Raw genomic sequence first — 24098 nt, 5'->3', positions numbered from 1 at the left:
GGTCCTGTATTTAGAATAAAATCTGAAGTTATCATTTTCATGGCCTACATTGTCAGACCTCTGCCTATTTCATCTTCTGCAATTTTCTGCATGGATTAATACACTCTAGGAGCACTAGGCTTCACATCAGTCTTGAAAATCAACAAGTGACAGTACCTTAAAGCCCTCCCCTGACCAATATATTGAAAACAGCTTTGGTCCTTCTCTCTGGGACTGCTTTCTTGTTCTTCACATAGCACTATCAGACATTATTTTGTATTCTTGGAAGGAATGCAGTTTTTTGGTTTTTTTTTCTAATTTATTTAGTGTTATGTATATGGGTGTTCTGCCTGCATGTATGCCTGTGTACCTTGTATGTATAGTGTCTGTGAAAGCCAGAAGATGGTGTTGGATCTCTTGTCAGCTGCTGTGTGGGTGTTGGGACTTGAACCTGGGTGCTCTGGAAGAACAGGAAGCTTTTAACCACAATGCCATCACTCTAGACCCTGAGGGCAAGCATTAGTCTATGTTCTAATCTCCCACACTAGAAAACTGCTTGGGCAATGTATTTGCACTTGCCTTGAATTCCTGATCATCCTGCCTCTCTGGCTGATGGTGCTGTCTCTCCAGCGTGAATACAGGGTTACATGGACACACCACCACAACTATCCAGGTCACGAAAACACATTTGAAACACATTTTCCCAATAGGATTCAGGGTCCACGTAGTTATAACTAGTAATATTTACTTAAAATTAATGTACGACTACATCAACATACAAATGGGATAAGGTGACACAGCCAAGTATGGCTTATTTTATGAACTCAAGGCAGGATCAATCACTGAAACCAACCATACCAAAGATTAAAAAAAAAAAAGATCTCATAGCATTTCACAGAATGTAAAATCCACTTATAATGGAAAAGAAGAACTCATGAAATTTGAGAAAAAAATAAATTTCTTAATTGAGCACAAATCGCAAAAGCCTATAGTTTAGATCAGAATTGACAGTGCATGAAGAATTCTCTTACCCCAAGACTGGGAATGAAGTAAAATATTTTCATCATTCATTTCTAGTATCATACTAGAGGATCCACTAAGTGTATCATGGCAAGAAAAGGCAAGCAGATTAGAAAATAAATCTCTGTATTAACACATCATATAATTTCTGTATAGAAAATCCCAAGGAATATAGAAAAAAGTCCCAGAACATTTATCCTAACAGGCATTTAGTCAGATTACAGACAAAAGTCAAAGTGCTAAACCTTTGTACTTCATAATCACAGATGTGAAAAAACAGACCAGACACAGAAAACTTGAAGACAGTAACAACTCCAGTACTTTCAGTGATGGGTAATCTTGGCTGTCTATGTGCGACTACATCTGGAGTCAATTAAAACCCCAAGCAGCCTGGCACATCTGTGAGGGATTTTCTTGATTAGATCATTTGAGGTGAGAAGACTCACACTAAATCTGTCCACACCTTCCAGTTGCAACTTTTGCTTTTTGCCTGCTTGCCTTCACTCTGGCTGGCAAGTTCATCTCTCCTGCTGTTGGGGAGGCATTCCTTTGCTAGTATTAGAACCTTCTTCATCCTGATTCCAACACAGATATCCAACCTGTGGACTGCATTCTCAGCCCTTCCATTGGGAGACAGTTGTTCAGATAGCCAGACCACAGCCCACTCTTAATAAATTCCCAATTTTTTTCAGTCTATTGGTTCTGTTCCTCTAGAGAACCCTAACACAACTCCTAAGAGAACAACTCTAATAATACCTCCAAAGTATGTATCAATATTACCATAACTTCAGGGTAAAGACTGATATACACAGGGCCCTGGGCTCCACTTCCAGTAACAACAAAACAAACTTGACAAAATATGCATGTTCCATATACTGAACAGTATAAAACACAAAGAATATTCAGATGACCTACAAAACGCAACGATACGCTGCACTCATAGAAGAGACTGCTAAGATATGATCTTACTCTCCTCAAACTGACTTGTGACAGTAAACATTACAACCACATTCTGGAAGGATTTCTATGGACACTGACAAGCTGACTAAAGATTTATCGGCAGAAGAACTAAAATTGCCAAAATAATTCTGAAAAAGAACAAACTTGAAGGATTCACATTACCTACCAACACTGGGATAAGGACAATGCTGTACTGGCCAAGAATGAGATACAGGAAAAACGGAAAGAAAACAGACCAGAAACATGCAGCTACACTCGTACAATATTTGGGAAGGGGAGCAATTCAGTATAGAGAAAAAATGAATCTCAACACATACCTCATATCATGTATGAAAATGATAAAGGTCCATCTAAATGAGTCACAGACCTACATGGAAAAGTTAAAACTCTTATAACATCTAGGAGGGAAAAGAAGAAGAAAAAATTTGCAACATTTTATTACTTGTAGACTTTAAGATATGATAGCAAAATATGCATGAGAAAAAAATTGATGAATGGAATTTTCCAGAAATTAATTAAGTACCAAATACAACAACCTTTTGATTTTGGTTTTTGAGATATAGTCTCACTATGTAGCTCTGGCTGGCCTGGAATTCTGTAACTAGACCAAGCTGGCCTTAAATTTACAGAGATATGCCTTCTTCTGCCTTCTAAGCTCTAGGATTAAAAACATGTGTCACCAAACCCAGTCAAAAAATATTTAAAATGGTAGTTTGGGAGCTTTTGAGATATATGGTCAAAAAGTATGGCAGTTTGCATATATTAAATGTGCATATTACTAAAAGTCACTGAGTTGTAAATCACTTGTGTTAACTATGATTGATGGCTCCAACCATTATGCAGATTTTAATTAATTTATTCTTAGTTGAATATACTTCATTAACACACAAAATATGTACCTGGATTAAGGCAAAATATAAACAATGATAATTTTAAAAGCACACAATAGTAAGCAATTCTGTAAGTTTATCTCAAGACAATATCCTTTAGTTCAATATAATTGCAACTATTTCATAGAACTGAAATGTTTAGGCTGTGCTTTGGAAGTCAACTTTAGAAAGACAGTAAAAAAAAAACTCTGACTACAAATCAAGCAATCCATTTTCATTGAGAATGTAACAACCAGCCATACCACACACCTTTTTCATTTAAAACTATTAGTTTTAAAAATAAAATGCACAAATTATGGAAATAAATCAGTTTCTTTCTTAAAGGCAAAAAAAGATAATAGTCCCTTAGTCATAAAATAATTGTCAATAGTGCATTTAAACTTGCATATGTAAACATGTCTGAAACTATGCTAAATAGTAGAAAGATGCAGTGGGCATGACGAATAAAAATTCTACCCTCACAAAGTTTGCATTTAGAGTAATATGCTAGAGAGAGGGGAGGGAATGTGAGAGAATGTATTTTAAAAATAAGAATTTTTTGAAAAAAGCTTCATTCCTGTGAAAAGTGGCTATAATATAAGTGTGGTGATTTGAACATAATTGAATAATTGGTCTCCAGTTGGTGCACTGTTTGGGAAGGATTAGGAGATGTGGCCTTGTTGGAGGAAGTGTGTCACTTGGGCAAGCTTTGAGGTTTCAAAAGCCCACACTATCCCCAGTGTCTCAATCCTTCTGTATTGTGCTTGTGGATAGAAATGTGAGCTCTCAGCTACAGTTCTGGTGGCTGCTGCCTTCTGCCATGGTGGCAGACTCTGACAGCATGATGTCACAGACTCTGAAACTGTAAGCCCCAAATTAAGCTCTTTCTAAGTTACCTTGGTCATGATGTCTTAACACAGCAATATAAAACTAAGACAAGGATAGACACACTACTGCAGTAAACAAAGGTTTTGTAAGAGTTTAGGAAAACTAAGGCATAGAACATGTCTATATTGGCACCAGGGTAAATTTGGATGTGTGGATCAGGGTGGGCCTCTCAAGGTTTCTCTCTTGGTGGTATCTGCTTTAAGATCTCAAACAATAACACGCTAATATGAATTTGAGATGTATGCCGCCCACTCAAAAAAAGGTAACATAAAACTTTGGGTAAGAATAAGTCTCGTGTGCTTGTGGAAAAGAATAGTAAGTATGTCCAGAACATAATGACCAAAGAACAAATAGTAGGACCAGAGTAGTAGATATAGTCAGACCATTGAATTTTGTACTTAAACTAAGGGAGAGTCATTAGAAATTTAGGTGAGGAAATGATTTGAGTGACATGAGAGAGACAGGGACAGAGATAGAGAGCTAACTCACTCTAGCTGCCCCTCAAGAAATGACCAGGAATGCAGAGGAACCAGAGAGGCAGCTACTGAGTCAATGCTTGGACTAGTGAGGAATTAATAAGAATGATGAACACTCAAATGAAATGTGTTTCAAGGAGGAGTCAAGAAAACTTTTGAGGATCAACACTTTGCAGGGTTTAAGGAAGGAAAAAAGGAACCAAAGTAAGCCTTGGTTTTCTTGCTTCAGTAAGTGCATGGTCAATGGTGACATTTTTGAAATAAAGCATACTTGGGAACCTTTGTTTTTTCCTTTTTCAAGTCTTTTTAGGATCCTATTATATTTTTAAGTATGGATCAGCCACCCATGTGGAGTCAGCCAAACAAGGCTAGAGTTCAAGTAAGAGGTCATAATTAGACAGTACTTAGAGAAGTCAGGGCATACAAACAGCAGTTAAAGCCAAGGAGTGGGAGTTTACCTAGGCAGAGAGTAAAAACAAGGGAAAGGAGCCATGGCAAAGACTAGGGAGTTTAGTAATGGCTACGTGAAAGGGAGCTACTGGAGAGAAGCCGCAAAGAGAATGAAGATGCGGTCAGTAAGAAACAAATGGAGGCTACTTAAAAGTGCTTGGAAGGTCAGATAAGAACAGGCCAAAGTTAAGAAATCTGTTAACGAGTCTCCTGGCTTTTGTTTTTTGGTCCAGTGTGGTTAACTGTAAATTAAAGATCCACTGAGCTCTAGTCTACTCCAGCTTTCCTTCCACCTTAGAGAAAGGGAAATACCTAACCCCAAGTCCCAGCCCCACCCGTCCTTTCTAATCCACAAGACACAGAAACACTGCAGGTAGACCTAACCACCAGACTATGCAGTGTCATTTTTTAAATGTTTGACATTTTATTAGACATTTAATAGAGTTCATTTTACATGGTACATCATATTCAACTTTCAGTTAAAAAGCTTGCAAAGCACTCTAAGAGGAAAAAATACAGTTTTAAAAGGTGGGATCATCAGATAAGGAACTTAAAACAACCATAATTAATAACCAATGGGGTTTTAATCAGAGGAGAAAGACAATACACAACACATATAATGTAAGTAAATTAACAAAAGTCCTAACAAAGAATCAAAAACAAATTCTACAAATCAAAAACACAGTGTCAGTCAGGCGTTGGTGGTGCACACCTTTAATCCCAGCACTCGGGAGGCAGAGGCAGGTGGATCTCTGTGAGTACGAGACCAGCCTGGTCTACTGAGCGAGTTCCAGGACAGGGTCCAAAACAATACAGAGAAACCTTGTCTCAAAAACCCAAAAAAAAAAAAACCCACAGTGTCAGGGCATAAGAAATAACTCAACAGGCAAACGTGTTTGTCACCAAGATAGAAAGCCTGAGTTCAATCCCCCAAGACACACCACGATGAAACAAGAACACTAACACTAATGAGACACCAAACCACAGATTCAGGAAGCTTAGAGAAAACCACACAGAAAAAAAGTCAAATCAATTCTTATAACTGATGTCACTTAATAAATTAAATACTGTGCTCAAATATTATGTGAAAGTATTACTTACTATATAATAGTATGTTCAAAACAAACAATATATTTAAAATTATGAACTAAAATTTCTTATTGTATTTGTATGTATGAGTTTGTGGTGCAGGTTCCATCAAACTCAGTCTGGCACATACTAGGAAAGTTCTCTATGACTTAGCTAAACCACCAGCCTTTGATTTTAGAGACAGACAGGTTCTTACATGTAGCACTGGATAGCCTCAATTCATAGTCCTCTTACAGTAACCTGCATAGTGGGCCGAGTTTTCTGTTGCTTGCTTACTTGTTTGTTTTTCCAGACAGGGTTTCTCTGTGTAGCCCTGGTTGTCCTGGAACTCACTCTGGAGACCAGGCTGGCTGCCAAGTCAGAGATCCACCTGCCTCTGCCTCCAAGTGTTGGGATTGTACCCAGTTTTTAAAAGAACAGATTTATTTACTTGATAGAGCTAGGGACCTAAGCCAGGGCTCATGCATGAAAACACTGTTTCCAGCCTCGTGTCAGGTACTTCTCATGACAGAATGAAAGCTGCACTGGGCTTTCTACGTTTTCATCAACAGTTGGATCCTAGGATATTGTTTGGCCCGTGGGAAGCTTTTCTCTTCTTTTTCCCCCAGGCAGTTGTTCTGGGTAATGTGGACTCTTAATTTACTATACACTTGCCTCTACAGGAGTGAGCCATCACTACTGACTCATACAACAGGCTCTTAACAAAACATCCTGAACAAACACCATCCTAAATGATAAAACTGCTCTAAATTTTTAACAAAGGAGAATTATGAGACATTTTGTTGCCAGGTCTTCAGGTAAAAAGGCTAGAAAACATTAACACAGAATGTAACTGCCCAGGAGAAATATGGTAGGAGCTACATATGTTATTTTCAACTTACTGCCAGACATTTTTAAATAATTATTTCATTTAGCAAATGAAAATACATCATATAGCCAAAATTAAAAGTTCTTAATGAGAATATATATAGGTATATATATATATATTCTTTATGTATAACAAATCTTCAAAATCCAGAGTTTCTGTACCACAATCTTAAGGTAGAAAGAGCCTCATTTCAAATGTGCAAGTCTGTGTGGGAAGAGTTTATTGTACTAGTACAATGTAAGATGTACTCTTCCTTAAATAATCAGGAATCAAGCACTAACTACAATATTTCAATCCTCAAATTTATCTTAACCACACATATGCATACTTTAGGCACTCAGAAGTCTAGACAATACAGAGATGAGAAACTCCAACCATTTTCGAAAAATGTATCTTAATCATTTTCTAACTACACACATGGGATATAGAGATTTAATCCTGGCTAAATCTAAAAATATCTTTCAAACTACAAAAATATTGTGTTCTATGACTCCAGACACTCCTACTGTTGGTAAGGATTGTTTATTGTGTGTACACCCTAGATACTTAAGTATAATGTGGCACTTTCCTAATGTAATTAGTCTAATGACCTCGAGGGGGAAAAACTGGGAAAAATAAAACTTTCTTTGTCAAACACACACACTAAAATATTAAGCTAATAGGATTTTTTAAGCTAATGCTACAAGCTTAAAAACTACCAGTAGCCTTTGAAAGAAAGCAGCTACAGTCTTGATTTAAGGCAAGAATTCCTAATAATCCAAAACCAATTATATTTCTTTGTCTCAACCAAGTGATTCTTCAGCTTACATTTCAGTTTAACATAAATTCATTAGTATCTTGTCAGACAGAAATACAGTGGTTTTTATGAGTAGCATACATAAAAGAAGTTTATCACAAAATCATTATAGATAATCCGTCAACCCAGATTCAAATATATACTATTCTTACAAGATTCAGAAAAATACCAATAAGAGACTTTCTGTAGGACAAACAATTATAACTTAAATAATAAACACTTTGTCACTTTTTTCTTTATAGTATATATAAATTATTATGTATTCATTGTATTATAAAAACAAATTAATTCATCAAAAACAATGAACTGAATTATACAGTTAAATCTATATAATAAATTCTAAAATTTTAGTCTATAATTTAATCCAAAGGGCACTCACTGAGAATTAGAGTTTACTTATTCTGAAGTGTACTATTAGAAACAGGTTTTGCCTTGTCTAGGAAGTTTTCATTAGTAGCTTGAGTTGTACTTTCATGGCACATTTATATTTGAGTCTAGCATAAACTAAAAGTAACCTAACCCTCTGGAGATCATGAAATATAGCAAAAGCAGTTCTCTTTCAAAACCTGCGTAAACATAGTGAGATAACTGCCAAGGCAATTACTATTGAGTTGGTTCAGACACTTAGTAACCAAATCTTTACAAATTAATAAAGAACTTACATATTTCAAATGCATGTTGACATTTCCTGAAGAAATTATTCAAATACATTCACACTTGAATTTGATAAGCTAAATAAGAACCACAGTTCCTCCTGAAAAATGAATATTAAAATTAAATCTGATTTCCTATTCCTCATATGGCTTCAGATTTTTGTTATGCTTTATATTCTGGAATGCATATAAGCATCCCATATTATCTTTGGAAAATATTCTCTCTAGTTTTACCCACAAACATAAAATATACTTTTAATTGTAATTTTATAAGCCCTATTCTCTTAAATGTAAAGTAGAAGACACAAATCCACCTATAAAATAAAAATTATGATGGGCAGTGGTGGTACACACCTGTAATCCCAGTACTGGGAAAGCAGAGGCAGCAAGTGGATCTCTGTTAGTTCGAGACCAGCCTAGTCTACAGAGTGAGTTTCAGGACAGCCAGAGTTGTTACAGCAAAACACTGTTTTGGAAAAATAAAAATAAAAATAAAAAAATATCAACAGTATTTGAAAAAGAGGAACCCAAATGCAGGGCCAAATCATTTTTCCACATATATGACCTCACCCATGATAAGGAAAAGTAACTAACAAAATGTGAGACGCTCTCTTTTTATCTTTACATTTATTTAGTGAGAGGGAGGGATGGGGCAGTGTTTCAATGGCAGAGGTCAGAGGACAGCTAGTAGAATTGGGTGGCTCTCTCTTCCCACTATTTGGGTTCCAAGGACCCAGCTCAAGACATTAGATCAGTGGCAAACACCATCACCAAATGAGCCATCTTAGTGGCCAAGTTGGGCTTTCAAACATTACTAAGAGTTCAAATTTTCTAACGTGTTCTTATAAAGACGAAAGACAAAAAATACAAAAACACTAAGGAGAATGAGTTCATATATTGGTTGAATTCTTATCTCATAGAACTAGAAACTGGGGCTGTAGAGATGGCTCAGGAGTTAAGAGCACATAAATTGCTCATGCAGAGGATCTCAGTTCATCCTCCAATTTCCAGGTAAGCTGGCTCAATATTACCAGTAATTCCAACCCCAAGAGTGTGATGGTTTATTGTTTATGATCTAATAAAGCTTGCCTGGAGATCAGTATGCAAAGCTAACAATAGCCATTGAAGCTGGGCAGTGGTGGCACACACCTTTAATCCCAGGACTCGAGAGACTGAGGCAGATGGAGCTCTGTTGAGTTCAAGGCCACATGAGAATCAGTCTGAAAGAGAAACAGAGCTCATGCCTTTAACCCCAGCACTAGAGAGGTACGTAAGATAGGAGCAGGGTCTCACATTCTGTCTGTTAGTGTCCAGCCACACTGAGGACAGGATCTCCCTCCCCAAGCCTTCGTAGAGTATCAGCTTTCTGGTGGCTTGGCTACTTTGCTTTTCGGATCTTCAGCTTGAACCCCAGTATCTGTTTCTGGGTTTTTATGATTCATCCTACACAGGAGATAGACACCCTTTTCTGGCTACACTGGCACCGCACTCACATACACAAACCCACACATGGCACTCAGCTGTACAAATATGATTTTTTAATGTTTTAAAGTATCAAAAATTTTATGAAGAAAGCCATAAATACAAAATATAACATGTCTCCTTCTTTTTTTTTTTAATGGTTTTTCAAGACAGGGTTTCTCTGTGTAGTCTTGTAGACCAGGCTGGCCTCAAACTCAGAGATCCACCTACCTCTGCCTCTTGATTAAAGGTGTACGCTACCACCACCCAGCCTCCCTATTCCTTTATACGTTCTTTTAGGGGAATTCTCAGTTTGCTACAGAAAACTCTGCCGTAATTGGCATGAGTTGAATAAAGTCAGCTCAGCACTTTGTAGTCTATGATGTTTATAAGCAAGAGCTTCTTCCACTTTGAAAACTATGCCTAAAAAGGAATTCTCATTGAAGACTAAAGCGTTCAATTAAAGATAAAGCCACTTGGGTGGCCACATAACAGATCAAACAGCTCATACTTGAAGCAGAATTATTACTATTCAGCTGTATGTGCGTGACTCATAAGAATTTAAATGAAGTCTATTCCTGTGTGCATAAATGTGGGTGCAGAAATAACATTTAAAAGTGCATTATCACACATTTGCTCAGTCTATTCATTTTGGCAATTTAAAGACACAGTTCAACACTGATTAATGACCTACTACCATGCACAGTTTTGGGATTTGTTTTGTTCTGAACTACTAAAAGCATACTTAAGAATTCTGGGTATTATAAAGCTAGAAAAAAACCTGAAACACTATAAAGTTCATAAATTATTTAAAATATTAAACTTTCACTTTTACAAATAGCTGAATTCACATATCAATATAAATGTTTTTGAAAATATAAAAATAACATCTGGTATTAAAATTTTCCATTGTGGCCAAACAAAATCCCAACACGAAAGAGAAACAAAAAGATAAATTACAGGCTGGCTTGGACTACAGGGTGACTTCCAGGCTGATTCGGGTCACACACACACACACAGACACAGACACACACACAGACATACACAAATGAAAAATTTCACCATGAATTATCTTCAGTTTTCACTATATACTATTACCTAGTAAGTATAATGGTGTCATTTTTACTAGCGTGTTTTTTTTATCTTTCATGACTAAGAAAGGTCTGTGAAATGTCCATTTAACACATTTAAGAGAACCTGGGAAAAATTTTTAAAATTACATAGCTTCTTTCTCTTTCAAAATTTAACATACTGAATAAAAGATGAAAGATTATGAGTTATCTTTTATATGAAACTTTACTATAGTACTGTAGTAGTAGAGAGTCTAAGAACAGATGAAAGACAAGCCGGGCGGTGGTGTCACACACCTTTAATCCCAGCACTTGTGAGGCAGAGGCAGGTGAATCTCTGTGAGTTTGAGACCAGCCTGGTGGTCTACATGAGCAAGTTCCAGGACAGCCTCCTAAGTCACAGAGAAACCCTGCCTCAAAAAGCCAAAAATAGGGAAAAAAAAAAAACAAGAATAGATGAAAGGCATAAAATCTTGCCCCATTCAATCAAGATCAAAAACAGGTGGGCTGTGAAGAACAATTAGAAATAAAAACTGTAGACACTAACCATCCTATTGTCTAACAGTCTGCAAGAGAAATTAGAATGATCAAATGAGATGTCCATGCTAGCTCCTTAGAAGAGTGATAAATAAGCAAAAGGGTGAACCCCGCAAGTAATGGCATAAGCAGAGAGAGAGGATGGAGATTTTGACTAGGCCATGTTTAAGACAATGGGAAGTTACTGGAACCTTTAAGAAAAATTACTAAAATCAATGAGGCCTAGCCTTAAGAAACAATTAAGTAGTCAAATGGCTCAATCAGTCTACATTATCAATTATGTACTACTCTTCCTAAGACAAAAAAGGAAGAGACAATTTCCTAACTTCCCACAGGTTTAAAAAAAAGTTAAAATTAGCAACCAATTGGCAAGTCTTTATTGTACATCCACTATTTGATATGCCACAGGTAAATATGAAAGTTTTCTCTCAAACACCCAACAGTAAGTTAGAAAATGCAATAGATGCCACATCCATGTCCCTAGTAATAAATAAACAGTACTGGGTGATGAACAAAGATGTGACAGGAAGCACATACCTCTACGTAAGTAAGTTAATACCACATTTTCCAAGCTGGGGAAGTCACAAGAGCCTAAAAAATAAACAAAACCGACTCTGACCCAGAAATTTCTCTCTTACAAATCTAATGGGTGGGGCGAGGAATGTATAATTTCAAAGACTTGCATAATAAAAGTTACACAAAACATTAGAAAAATCCCAAAAATCTGCCAATAGGAAAAAAACTTAAAATATACTTAATTGATGAAACAGTATACAGATATTAAAATTATTTTTTCAAAGAATATTATTTAATATTTAATGTTTCTGAATTAAAATTAACTGAAAATGTATGATCCCTAGGTTTAGAAAAATTACACATAGATAGAAAAATTCAGAGAAATACGAAGTTTTCCAGGTAATTTTATAGTAACATGGATGAAATAAGCAGCTATTTTTTGAAAAGGCATCTATTACCAACAACCTGTAAATGTGTGATATTTACTGGCCAAGGTTATAAGTTTCACATTTAAGAAATTATTTGAGAAAGGGAAGTAACAATAATGTCTGTAGATCAAAACTACGAAGTGATGGCAGACCTTGACAGTGATCTTTAAAGTCTGGAGAGAAACAAACGTAGTAAAGTTACGGCATAGTTAGGATAGGTGGCACACGATCTCAGCCTCAGCTCTAAAGGGACATGAACTATACAGCAAGTTCCAAGGCCAGCCTGAGTTACACGCAACAGATTTGGACTAAATCAACTGTGTCTCATTCACGGCTTACTGTGAAAATTCCGAATATATGCTGGCTTTGTTAAAACTGACGTTTTGCTACACATTATGTGAAGATTTACAGTCACTAACAGGGCACGTGATCTTCATTACATTCTTTTAAGGCAAGGACCATATTACAAAACGTTTTACTAGAGGAAACAGATGCATCAGCAAGGCTGTGACTTGCCCAAGAAAATAGCTAGTTAGTTCTCTGGAAACCGCAGAAATCAAGCACTGGTGTTTAGCCTCTTAAGTAATCTGCGTTCCACACCTGCACCTTATGATTTCCCCCCTTCTTCACTGTCGAATTATTTTTAGAGCTACTTTTCCTACCCCCAAATCCTGCCTAGTCTGCCAGCTGTGCTCATCCAATCAGGATCAAAAACCTTTCTACAGACACGAAGTTCAACAAGTTACAGGCGTCGGCCAGTTTTTCAGGCTCTCCAGCACATAACTGCTCTCAAGTTTGGGGAAACCAACCAGGTGGTGACTGCCACAACTCCAGTCTCCCCGCGTCCGCGAAGGGAACAGCGAGGGCAGGGAACCGTGCCATTCGGTACGCCCCCGCACGCAGCGCCCGCTCCTGCCAAAGCAGAGCCCAAAGCTCCTTCCCGGCGGTTCAAGACCACACATCCCCGGTCAGCGTTTATTTCTTCCTACCAAACGCTACTTCTCTTTCCCGAACCCAGCCCTCGCTTCCGCACCAGAAGCCAACACAACTCAAAGGTGTTCAAACAACTAAGATCCCTTCCGTCCCGAACAACTCTAAAGGTCAGACCCATAACGACCTAGAATAAATAAAAGGAAAGGTCTCTGCTGCTAAGGCGCACTGCCAGCGTTAAGTTCCACGCCGCTTTCCCCACACACGCCCTAGAGGCTCGGCCACTCCGGCTGGGGGCGGGCCCAAGTGGGAGGGGGGAAAGCCACGTGTTCCGCCTTCTGCGCACGCGCCAGCCAAAACAAAAGGGAGGCTCGCCAAGCCCCGCCCCTCGTCCACGTGACTCGCGTCCAGGCCCGCCCCCTGCCCCGCCCTCCCCTTCCCGCCGTGACTGCCAAGGCTGTTAGGTTTAGCCGTTTAAATTTGGCTGCCGTCCGACCCCCTGCCCCAAAGCACGGTCCTGTGCCGGGGCCCGGAGTCCAACGGCCAGGAGGATTCGGGGTGCAAGGGGACGGCCCGGCGGACGCCGAGCCCGCGAGTTCCCCCGGCGGTCTCCTCCGCTCTTCCCGCCCCGCGCCGCCGCCGTCCCCCGCCGAGGAGACCCACCCCCCTCTGCCCGCCGCTGCGACGCCGGCCACTCGCCTGCTGGGGCGCCTGGCTGCCCTCCGCCGCCGCACCTTCGGTCCGGCCGTGGTGGGGGCCGCCGTAGGCGATCTCTAGCTGTCCGCCCGCCTCCCCCCACCCGGGGCGCCGCCGACTCGTCTCCAGAGCGCGCCCCGCTCCCGCCCCGGCTGACGCCGCCGCCGCGGTTTAACAGTCCGCCCGCTGCCCGCAGCTCCGGGCGCTCGGGGGACGGAACCCTACAACGGAGGGGGGAGCGGGGGAGGGCGGGGCCCGGCTCCGGCCAATGGCAGCGGGGGAGGGGCGCGCCATGCAAATGAGACGGGCGGCGGGGAAACCCCGGCGGGGGCGGGGCCTGCGGAAGCGGCTGGCAGCGTTCGGAAAGCGGCCTGAGCTGAGGGCGATGGCCGAACTCTGCGGCGGAGCTGGCTCCCGGTGCGTTCGCCCCGCTGCTGCCCCGCGCTCTCTCCATCCCCGGGAGAAACTTCCCGCCTCCGCGCTGCGGTTTCTGTAGGTCCGTGTCGCGAAAATAAAACGGGGCAGCGGGGTGGGAGAACGCGGGTCTGCGCCTCGCTCTCAGCTCCTCTGCGATCCTCGGCGTCCCGTCCACCCGGGCCAGGTCGAGCGAGCTGCCGCGACCCCTGAGCCCCGTGCCTGTTCTTGTATTGGGCTCAGAGTCTCAGATCCCAAGTCATACTCTATCGGACCGTAAAATAGGTGACAAACCCGCCTTGGACGCATTTTAGTTTATGAGGGGCGCTGCAGTTAGCTCTTCTCTGCCTTAGCGCAGAAAAGCGGGATGGAAAGTTGACTAGAGAAACACAAAAACGCCTCTTGACTCTTGCACCTGGCTCAGTTTGCAGCTTCGCCGTTAAACGCTCTCGGGCATTTCCTCAGGCTTGAACTTGACGCTCTAGAAAAAAAATGATAACCTATATATAGCTACGTAGATAGTAGATTAGAAGCTTTGCTAAGCAGATTTTCGCAGGCAGTGGAGGGCACTAAAATTTTAGATCCAGATTTATCATTATTTCTACTTATTTAGTTGGAAGGGATCACGGAAGATCAATTCAGAAAAATTGAAGTCATCAGGAAGTAATACTTAGACATTACTGGAATTGGAAAATTAACCACTACTTCTCTTTCTAGTACGTCAAGACACATAGTTGAAATAATTTTTAGGATAAACGGTCTGCAGTGGGGTAAATAGTTATAAAAACTACTGAAAACAATAAATGCTCAGCACAGGTCAAGAGAGGTATTTCAGGAAATATTAAAATGAACAAAAAATCATGAACTAATGCTGTGTTGGAGGAAAAATTAAATACCTCCTGGATATTTGTCATATTTAAAGGGCTGTCATAGTCCCTGAGTATGGAAACAGAAAATGAGTAAAGTATGTGGTGGAACCTGGGTTAGAGCACATGCTTTTAATCCTAGGCAGAGGTGGGTCAACCTGATCTACATGGTGAGTTCCAGGATAACCATGGCTGTATACTGTCTCAAAGCACACACAAATTTGCATGGTGGAAAATAGTAGCAGTTTGAGAAGTCAAAGGTGTTAGAGCAGTTCTAAGATCTTGGATTCAACTGGACATTCATTTTAAAGACTTCAAAAAAGGGTAGGAGCCATCACTAACTCAGGAAATAATATCTTTAAGGGGAGGTAATGTGCATTATATTATTAGAAAAGAAAACAACATTGTCAACTACACTGGTAAATCATGAAAAGGCCTAGGAATGTGCCACAGCAAAAGAGTGCTTGCCTGGCATTATTGGGGGGGGGCTGGGTTCAATTTATAACATACTTATGAATGGCAAGGAATTCAAATTTAAAATGGAGGTAATTGTAGACCTATAAAATTACTTGAGGTACAGTTATCTCCTGTAAGGTAATTGTTTATTACCAAAGCAAAGTAAGTTAACGAAATGTATGTTGAAAACATGTTATGGTGTCATAGAGGAGATACAGCAGTAAATAAAGTCCCTGCCTTTGCAAAGTTTAGTAAGCTTTGCAAAATACAGATAAAAACATAACAAGGCTTTCAATATATTGCCTAATTCAGTCATCAAACATAGTAGGAAGTAGGCTGTTTTCCAATACTCAAGGTTAATTCTTTTATCTTTTAGCTAGCCTCAGTCTGCCGGATTTGTAAACCTTACATAAATATTCCAGTCTATGAAACAATCATGTATTTTCCTCTTCCCTTTATATTCAATTTTATGATACTTCAAAAGTAATAAAATGAGAGGATATTTAATGCCATGGATTTGAAATATACTTTCTTAAAAACACAAGGAAGAAAAGTCAGTAACTTCTGTAGCCTGTTTTGTAACTCATAAACTAATTGCTGTCTGTAGTTTATGAAATGGCGCTAACCCCCCACTTAACTACACATTAAGAACATTGTCCCTCGACACTGAATACTATTCTAAAACATACTTCTGTTTTATGTAGCATAAACACACCAGCTTTCCAGACCCCATAGAATTCTAAAAATTGATAGACTCATTTGCCAGATGTTTTCCTATTTTACATACTTAGCAAAATCTTAAAACAATTCATGTAATCTTAAAAAAAATCAAGGATCTATTATTTTAAAAATACATTAAAAGAATTCTGGTTCCCAAGAAATCTATATTATTGGTTTGAGGGAGAGAGAGAGAGAGAGAGAGAGAGAGAGAGAGAGAGAGAGAGAGAGAGAGAGAGAGAGAGAGCTAAAGATGCAGCAAGGGCAAAGAGAAGGGCACGGTTCTTGCTGACATAATTATGACCTGACTGGAAGCCTGTAAAAACACCCAGGTAAGCGGTATTACCATGATTTCATGAGATAAACTTCAGCGCCGGCATTCGCTCAGTCACTTCCACTCGGAAACACTACGGCAGCACTTAAGGTCCAGCTGACACTGTGATAAATGCTAGAGATAGAGATCAACGCCTGGCTTCAAGCAACTCAGCCAAGAATGAATTACAGGCACAGCCTTTTGTGTCTCCTTCTCTGCTCTGTTTCTTTATAGCACCTTACCATGCAACATAACGCAGACTTTTATTTTTGCTCTCCCTGTTCTAGAATATAAATAAGCTCTGTAAGTTCAGGCCATTTTGTTCAAGGCTGAACACCCCAGATCTTAGGACATGGTTCTCAACAAATGTTAAATAGACGAACATTTAATTCTTACATTCTGCAGTTCTCTATTAATTTCCTGGGTTAAAAAATTTAAGCTCAGTGACATCCAAGAATAAAGATAGCTACAGTAATTAAGTTACCAGTCTTGGATTTACACAGTTTTGACTGGATCCAAAGCTAGCCTTCCTGAACAACTGTCAGAGAATAGAAAGTATATGGGAGTTTATTACTGTTCTTATATTTCTGTGCCAGAACCAACTGTCTTTCACTATCCTATAGACATCCATATATTTATGATTAATGCAGGTGTATGTAAGGCCGTAAACAGAATTCTTCCTCAGGTTAGATTAAGTTTTGACTAGCCAATATTTATAGATGAAAAGGTTAGGGTGTATGCAACAAATAGGAACCAGGACTGGGTACAAGAAAAGACAATACTGGCCCACAGAGGTAGGAGAATAAAAAATAATTCCCGTTGCTTATAAATGTATCACCTTTATCTACAGCAGACTCTAAATGGGAAGCAACTGTAAAATACACCGTCTGTAAAAGGATAAGCAAGTTGTGGCATGTCCATATCTTCTATTATGAAATGCCACTGTGAAATAACCCTAAGTGCTTCTTAAAGTTTTTTCATATGATGTTTTATCATATTCTTTCAACTCCCCCAACTCCTCCCAGATCCTGAGTCTTTGTTTTTTCAAGTGAGCATACAAAATACTAGGTTTCATTATGACATTTTCATCCATGGGTGCATCCTAAGCAGAATGCAGAATGAAAGAAGCCAGACACAAAAGAGAGTAAATAGTGCACGATCCCCATTTATGTAAGTCTCTGGGAAGACACGTGTGACCCGCAGTGACAGAAAGCAGACGGACAGTTGCTGAGCTGGGAAGAAGTGACTGGGGTCGGAGAGAGGGGTGCGGAAAATGTTTTGTGTCTTGATCCTGGTAGAATGAGTGCAAAATTCATGAAAACAGTTAAATACAGTGATACTATATTTAAAGATTGCACTTCACTAGACTCTCCTTGATGAAAATGGACACAAATCTCAAGGCGTTTCTAGCCCATAAGTTGAAAGCTACTCTGTATTAGGAAAAGATAGGTTGTGTACATCAGAAAGCCCGAGATCCACATGCCTAGCAACACTAGCCCTGTATTCAGTCCTTAGAATAAAAACACAATGCTTTAGGCTGGGCTTTGGAGGCACATGCCTTTAATCCCAGCACTTGGGAGGCAGAGGCAGGTGAATCACTGTGAGTTCAAGGCCAGCCTAGCCTACAGAGTGAGTTCCAGGACAACCTCCAAAACAATACAGAGGAACCCTGTCTGGAAAAAAAAAGACAAAAAAGAACAGTACTTTTCCAGGGCAGAGTGGGGAGCAACAGTACCAGGGATTAAACCTAGAACATCGATCATGCCAGTATACCCCACTACTTGAGGTCCTTCTCACCCTCTTTTTCTATTTTGTTTTATTGTGTTTTCTTTGAGATGGGCTTTAAGTTTCCCAGGATGGTGTTGAACTCACATCACCTAGGCAGATGGTGAACTTGCCATTCTCCTTCCTCAGCCTCCCAGAGTAGCTGGAATCACAGGCCTCTAGTCTAGGTTTATTTCCTCAATACATAAGCAAATGGTCCATTTTAAGAGCCAGGGACATGAACTAAGAGCTCCATAGCTAATCTAATAGCACCACTGGCCCAACAATGGTGCAGCTTCTGCTATCTTCATCCGTTCTCAAAGCGCTCGTGGTCCCAGATACCCGCTACTTTCCCATCATTGCTGCCCATTTCCCAGGTACCTGAAAGAACAGGAGTCACAAAGGCTTCAATGTCTCTCCTTAAGGTGTAGCAAAAATTCTGTACATTTATCATGTAAACATGTATAGTAGCAAGGGAGCCCAAGAGGTGCAAGTATAGCAGTCCAAATACCTTTCCTCCTCCCACAAATAGGCCTTGTTTTTCAGGAGGAAATTCTTGTGGGTTGGACAATGGTCTCCAGCTGGTAGAGTGGGTTCCTGATGTCCAAGTTAAGGTGTTCAAACAGTGCTGAGCCTGCCCTCGCTCTGCCGTTCCAGTTCTGTGAGCCCTTCCTTATTTAAGCTAAGTTTGATTTGGGCTTTGTTTTTGGCAAGAGAAAATACCTATCTAGCATAACCTACTTTGCAATATGGTAAGGTGAATTTGTAGTGGGTGTGGCTTAAGAGAAAAATACTTAAGACAGAGTATAACTTTTGATAACAAGACAGTTTCCAGGGGGCGTTGCATGAAGTGGACCTTGAAGCTGGAAGACTTGTACTAAATAAATAAGGTGAATTCTGGAAATTCGATACAGCTCCAGTGCAGGGACTGTGGGACAGTAGAGGGGTTGCTGTCGTGCCAGATAGAAGGTACTTTCACAAATAATGAGTCGTGACAATGTTCCTCAGAATTACCTGACATCTGGTATTTATCTTTAAATAAGCTATAAGAGTGGGGAATATAAAATTGGTCCAGCTGACAACTGTCAAAGACTGGTGACACATGTGGTTCATTAATGTTGCTCTGCACTTTTTAATGTGTCTGGCATGTTCATAATAAGTAGAAAAACAAGAGCAGTTTTCTAAGAGACCCCCCTTTCTTATTTTAAGACATGCTCTCATGTCTTCCAAGCTGGCCCTGAACTAGCTATGTAGCTCAGACTAGCTTTTTAACTCTTGACCCTCCTACACCCCACCTTCCAAGCGTGCTAAGCCTTAAAGCTGCTCTTACTGGTTTAAGAATAAATAACGCATACATTAAAGAGAATAATGACTACAGTTAACGGATGTTCATTAAAATTTCAAAAATTCAGCCAGGCATGGCGGTGTGTACCTTTAATCACAAGACTTGGGAGGCTGCAGCACACACATTTTTGTGAGTTTTAGTGTTCTACTAGCCAGTTATAGGACAGCAAAGTCTATACAGTAAAAATCTTGTAAAAAATTCCAAAACCCATGCATTCTTACAAATTCTAAAATGAATCATTACCATTAAAAGTTGCTACAACACATTATCAAAGGAAATTAAAAGGTCGATTATTTTTGGGTCACTTATTTATAAATTGTAACTCAGAATGTAGCATCCATGTATACACAACTTTTAGATACTCCTTCAGAAAATGATTTGGCATTATATCTGACATTTAAATGTCAGATATGTCAGATATAATGGCAAACACATGTAATCCTAGCAGACTGGAGGCTGAGGGAGGATTCTGGCCTTGATGCCTGCATGGGCAACACAGCTGTCTATTGTGATCTAGTAACAATTGCATTAAAGTAGGGATTTAAAAAAACAATGGGGCCAGTTGTGGCAGGGTATATCTGTAATCCTAGCCCTCTGCAGGCTGAGACAGGAGGACCACAAGTTCAAGGCTGGTTTGGGTTATACAGCAAAACTAGTTTCAAGCAAACAGATAAACAAAAACCCTAAGGAGCTATTGGCAGTTACTGGAAGCTGGGGAAGGAGTCACTTTTCTTTAGGGTTATGGCTGCTGCCTGGCACTCATGCCCCAGTAGATGATTTTACACCTGTCCAATGCAGGCAGCACTAACTGGACTCAGTGGGTTATTTTTAAAAGATGGTATGAGGTGGGGGGGGCAGCACTGGGGGGGAAACGGGCATTTAGATTAGATGCAAAGATACATTGTATAGATGTATGAAATGTTGAGTAAATAAATATTCAGAGTGTGTGTGTGTGTGTATGAGAGACAGACAGAGAGAGAGACAGAAAGACAGAGACTGGGTCAACATGTCACTTGTGGGATCCTTGTCAACTTTTTTTGTAACAGGATTTCACAGGCTGGACTGAAACTTGCTATGTAAACCAGGCTGGCCTCAAACTTGTGACCTTCCAGGCTCTGCCTCCCCCCCTCAGAGCTAGACCACAGGCATGCACCACCACACCCAGCTTTACAACAACTTTTAGGACCAGGCTTCTCTAGGACAGTGGCTGAGCAAGGAAGCTAACCAGAGTGACTGGGTTATTTCTGTCCAATCCTGGGACTCTCTAATAGGCAGCCAACCATGTAGCTTCCTTTTGGAAACTAGGCAAGATTTGCCCAGTGCACTTCATGGTTAAGGGCTCTGTTCATCCTGTCTAGTTCGAATTCCTTTCCCTTTTGTGTGTAATCAGAGTTACTTCTCAGTACATCTCTTGAAGGTCTGCATCTCAGCTTCTGATCTCTGTGAGTCCTGACAGACACACAGATCAAGCAAACACTTAAGAAAATTCTATGAAATGCAGTTAAGGAATATAAAAGAAAAAATAAAAGCAATTTCAATTACTAATAAAAATTACAAATTATTGATTGATGTTAAGGCACTTGGTAAAACTTAGGATACTTTATACACTATCTGAACTCCTTGATCAGTTTGAGGATCACTGAGAAACTATGCATGTTTCTGATAAGCTGGCATGACAAAAGTATCTACAGTACTGCTTATTAAGTTATCTGGGGCAAGGGTTGAGCCTGAGTCTAACTGAGCCCCTACCTCTTTCAGTTTACAGGAACTAGAGAAGATGGGATAACAAACCATTATGAAAGGTCAGTGAGGTAAATCAATAATGATGGATAGTCTACAAAACAAATGAACTCATTTTTTTTGGTTCCTAACAAGTCAACTTTATGAAGGAATGGGGAAAATGAGACCTAACTCATTTTGATACCAGTATTGCCTTGATAAAACCAAAAAAAGGTAATAATACATACTGAAAAAAAGGAACAGTACAAAAAGAAAACTACAAACCCAAAACCAAAAAAACCATACAACTTCATTGTGAACTGACACAATTCTCAAGTTATCAGAGAATATTTAAAAAGAATAAAAAATAACCACATAGCGTCAAACTCACGGATATAAGGATGGCCCGATGTTTAAAATTCACTGTCATCAGAACTACAGTTTGAATGTGTCGTGCTCCCTAAATCCATGCTGACATCTCCTGGCTGATCCACCAGCATGAAGAGATGAGACCGTGTGATGAAGCTGCAAGGGTTTGGCCCTAATATGACAGGTTAGTGTTCTTACAAAGGCCTGGAGAGAACCAGTGGCTCACCCTTAGCCTTCTGCCATATGACGATGCTGTGTTAATCCCCATCAGAGGACACGGTGTTCAAGGTACCATCTTGAGAGCAAAGACCAGACATGGGTATCTTAATCTTGCACTTTGGAGCCAAGCTGTGACAACTATGAAAATGTTGCTATTGACTTCTCACTTCATTACTGCTCACTGCTGTAGGGGGAAGCTCTACCGTTTTAAAGAAGTATAGGAGAATCAAGGAATGAAAGATGAAACAAATTATCGAGAAGAAGAAAAATAACTTATTGATTCCTGTTTAACATTATTGTTTATATATGAAATTCAAAGAAATCTACATAAAGTAACTCCTAGGATTAAGTTAAACAAGCCAGGGGATACAAGATAAATAGTTACATTGGTAATGAATAATTATAAACGAGAATTAAACAGCAATGCAATTTGTAGTTGCTCCAAAAAGGTGTTTACATTCAGGCGTACAGAACATGTACATGACACTAAAAGCAGCTGAATGAAGAAAGTCTAAATAAACAGACCCCCTATTCATTCCCTGGGAGACCCCAGCAGGTGACACTTCTCTTTACACTAATCTGGAGACCTAACTCACCTCAAACAAAGGCTCTGCAGGGTTATTTTTATAAGATATAGACAAATACATTAAAAATGTACATAGGGTTTAAAAAGAATTAGAGTAGCCAAAGCAGTTTTGAAGAAAACAAAGCTAGGAAAATTCCACCATCTAATTTTAAAACTGTCTAAAAGCTACTGAACTCAGGACAGCAGCAAAGGAATGACAGTCACAGATCACTGCAACAGAACAGGGCCCACAAACAGACCCAGATAAACATGGTCAGTTGGTTAGTAACCAAGGTGCAAGAAGCAGTTCAGTCATCAAAGACACTCTTCCAACAGTTAACACTGCAACACTTAAACAGAGGCTGAAGAAAATGTTAGAAGATAAAGCTCACACCTTATATAAGATCATTGAATGAGCACAGATCTAAATAACTAATACAATAAAATTCTAAGAAAAATGTAGAAAAATTGAATAGCCTAGGTTTTCAGTAAAGAGTTTTTAGACATGATAGCAAATATAGGATGTAAGAAAGAAAAAAATGATCAAAATTCAAACATTAAGAACTTTTTGTGTTAAGTAAATGGTGAAAAAATGAAAAGGCCAGCTACAAGTCACGTATCTGACAGGGGATCATCTATAGGGAACAGCATGAGCCTGAGCTCAGAGACCCTGCTCATTTCCCCACAAGCCAGGCCTGCACAGCAGCCGGATCAGCAGACTGTCCTGTGATTCCCCTGGAACAGAGCAAAGCAGTTCTTCATGGCTTGCCTCTGCACCAAGGAGACTATCCCCAAACACTTTCTCATTGTCTCACTTGTGAGGACTTCCTGCCTCAACACCCTTCAGGCCTGCCTATAAAGTGCTCAGCAGCGTTGGGGAAGGGCTCTTCAGCAACACGGTCATCCGACCCCATTGGTTTTGTTCACTCTGCATTAAGGACACTTGAAAGATGGTACTTTTAGCTACTCCTCTTTCTATGCTAGCAACAATCTGAATCTAAAAATACTCACTACTAGCACACACACACACACACACACACACACACACACACACACACACACACACGGGATGGGGTGGGGGGGTATCAGTCTGACTTTGCCAAAACCTAAAATAGAGAAATTCTCCAAGCTCAACATTAAGAAAACACCCACCCCCCAAATGGGCAAAAGACTTGAGAACTTGAGAGAACTCATCAAAGAAAACAGTGGAAGATGAGCATGAGAAAAGCTGTGCTGCCATCAGTAGGATCAGGGATAAATGATAAGTGAAAAGCATGATAAATGAAAACTGTGAGACATCAGGAGGCTGGAGAGATGGTTCAGTTAACAGCAGTTCTTGCTCTTACAGACAAACCAGGTTTGGATCCCAGCACCCACATGGCAGCGCACAACCATCTGTAGCTCCAGTTCTAGGAAATCCAGTGCCCCCTTCTGGCCTCCATGCCGACCAGACATACCCATGGTACACGGACATATGTACAGATCAAACACCCATGTACATAATATAAAATTTAATCAAAAAAAATTTTTGGTTTTACATGACAGGGTTTCTCTGTATTGTTTTGGAGGCTGTCGGTCCAGCCCGGCCTCGAACTCACAGAGATCCACCTGCCTCTGCCTCCTGAGTGCTGGGATTAAAGGCGTGCGCCACCATCGCCCGGCTTA

General features: G+C 40.0%; 1 protein-coding gene across 6 annotated transcripts in view; it reads right to left on the bottom strand.

Moving 5' to 3' along the window:
- Kansl1l (KAT8 regulatory NSL complex subunit 1 like) overlaps positions 1-13876 on the bottom strand; it is a 90317-nt gene extending 76441 nt beyond the window's left edge. For 3 of the 6 annotated variants that reach the window (XM_005070546.4, XM_021227408.2, XM_021227409.2), the window contains exon 1: positions 13690-13876. The gene's annotated coding sequence lies outside the window, so the exon portion shown is untranslated. Of the gene's footprint in view, positions 1-2276; positions 2335-13689 lie in introns of those variants that run through there. The other 3 variants (XM_005070548.4, XM_013113725.3, XM_021227406.2) reach the window with 2 other exon arrangements.
- Between the last annotated feature and the right edge of the window lie 10222 nt (positions 13877-24098).

This window comes from Mesocricetus auratus, unplaced genomic scaffold, assembly GCF_017639785.1.
Source record: "Mesocricetus auratus isolate SY011 unplaced genomic scaffold, BCM_Maur_2.0 Super-Scaffold_100010, whole genome shotgun sequence".
Lineage (NCBI taxonomy): Eukaryota > Metazoa > Chordata > Mammalia > Rodentia > Cricetidae > Mesocricetus > Mesocricetus auratus.
The sequence above is the reverse complement of the archived record's forward strand: the minus strand, read 5'-3'. Positions and strand labels throughout refer to the sequence as shown.